We start from the raw sequence: 2,500 nt of genomic DNA, 5'->3' as shown, positions 1-2,500 counted from the left end.
GAGAGTCGGCGGAGGTGGGGGGGGGCGGCGGCGGGGGGTTTAATCCCACCGACCCGAACCGTCGTCTACAATCCCGGGCCATGCTGACAGACCCGCAGGCCGGAGGAACCGTACACCTAAAGGTGGAGGCCCTCCGATGGCGGGTAGAGTTTGCGTATCGAGCAGCAGCAGAGAGGTGGTCTCCAGGGGGGCATGGGGGGGTATTTCCCGGTTTCAAGCCCGGTTTGGAGGTGCCAGAGGTGGGTCGGAGGCATCCCAATGTCCCTTTCCGCGTTCAGACAGTTCTCAAAGTTTCCGAAAACCAGGTTTCTGAAATCGTGCCGGGGGTGTCCCGGGGAAGCCAGCAGTCAGTAGCCACTCTCAATGCAAGTCAATGGAGAGATGGCTCGTTCGGCTCCTGACTGCTGGCATCTGCGGGACACCTCAAAGTGGGCACTTTGTCGTTTTTTCGGCTCTATTTTCGTGGCACTGGTATCCCAGTGGGGACTTTGACGTTTTTCCAGCTTTCAGGCACTGGGGACTTTGTCATTTCCCCGTCTTTGTGTTCGTGGCACTGGGACACCGCGTGGGACTTTGTCGTTTTTCTGGCCATGGTTTCGTGGCTCTGGGACACCGCGTGGGACTTTGTCGTTTTTCTGACCCTGGCTTCGTGGCGCTGGTACTCCAGCGGGCCTGGTGGCACTGGGACACCGCTGGGGACTTTGCCGTTTTTCTGGCCATGGCTTCGTGGCGCTGGTACTCCAGCGGGGTTGGTGGCTCTGGGACACCGCTGGGGACTTTGCCGTTTTTCTGGCCATGGCTTCGTGGCGCTGGTACTCCAGCGGGGTTGGTGGCTCTGGGACACCGCTGGGGACTTTGTCGTTTTTCTGGCCATGGCTTCGTGGCGCTGGTACTCCAGCGGGGTTGGTGGCTCTGGGACACCGCTGGGGACTTTGTCGTTTTTCTGGCCATGGCTTCGTGGCGCTGGTACTCCAGCGGGCCTGGTGGCACTGGGACACCGCTGGGGACTTTGCCGTTTTTCTGGCCATGGCTTCGTGGCGCTGGTACTCCAGCGGGGTTGGTGGCTCTGGGACACCGCTGGGGACTTTGCCGTTTTTCTGGCCATGGATTCGTGGCGCTGGTACTCCAGCGGGCCTGGTGGCACTGGGACACCGCTGGGGACTTTGCCGTTTTTCTGGCCCTGGCTTCGTGGCGCTGGTACTCCAGCGGGCCTGGTGGCACTGGGACACCGCTGGGGACTTTGTCGTTTTTCTGGCCATGGCTTCGTGGCGCTGGTACTCCAGCGGGCCTGGTGGCACTGGGACACCGCTGGGGACTTTGACGTTTTTCTGGCCCTGGCTTCGTGGCGCTGGTACTCCAGCGGGCCTGGTGGCACTGGGACACCGCTGGGGACTTTGCCGTTTTTCTGGCCCTGGCTTCGTGGCGCTGGTACTCCAGCGGGCCTGGTGGCACTGGGACACCGCTGGGGACTTTGTCGTTTTTCTGGCCCTGGCTTCGTGGCGCTGGTACTCCAGCGGGCCTGGTGGCTCACTCAACCCACCCTCAGCCTCCACACCATCAGGGAGCACCAAGTTACTAACAGCCCAGGACAGCAACCCGCCTCCTGGCTAACTCACCTCACCCTCAGCCCCCACACCTCCAGGGACCACCGGGGACCACCAGGGACCAACAGCCCAGGACAGCAACCCGCCTCCTGGCTAACTCACCTCACCCTCAGCCCCCACACCTCCAGGGACCACCGGGGACCACCAGGGACCAACAGCCCAGGACAGCAACCCGCCTCCTGGCTAACTCACCGCACCCTCAGCCCCCGGACCTCCAGGGACCACCAGGGACCGCCAGGGACCAACAGCCCAGGACAGCAACCCGCCTCCTGGCTAACTCACCTCAACCTCAGCCCCCACACCTCCAGGGACCACCAGGGACCGCCATGGACCAACAGCCCAGGACAGCAACCCGCCTCCTGGCTAACTCACCTCAACCTCAGCCCCCACACCTCCAGGGACCACCGGGGACCACCAGGGACCACCAGGGACCACCGGGGACCACCAGGGACCACCAGGGACCACCAGGGACCACCAGGGACCACCAGGGACCACCAGGGACCACCAGGGACCACCAGGGACCACCACGTTACCAACAGCCCAGACAGCAACCGGCCTCCTGACTAACTCACCACACCCTCAGCCCCCACACCTCCAGGGACCACCAGGGACCACCAGGGACCACCAGGGACCATCAGCCCAGGACAGCAACCCGCCTCCTGGCTAACTCACCTCACCCTCAGCCCCCACAGCTCCAGGGACCACCGGGGACCACCAGGGACCATCAGCCCAGGACAGCAACCCGCCTCCTGGCTAACTCACCTCACCCTCAGCCCCCACAGCTCCAGGGACCACCGGGGACCACCAGGGACCATCAGCCCAGGACAGCAACCCGCCTCCTGGCTAACTCACCTCACCCTCAGCCCCCACAGCTCCAGGGACCACCGGGGACCACC

The sequence above is a fragment of the Trachurus japonicus genome, chromosome 17 (assembly GCF_045865225.1).
Source record: "Trachurus japonicus isolate A0001 chromosome 17, Traja_1.0".
NCBI lineage: Eukaryota > Metazoa > Chordata > Actinopteri > Carangiformes > Carangidae > Trachurus > Trachurus japonicus.
This window is presented reverse-complemented; position numbering follows the sequence as displayed.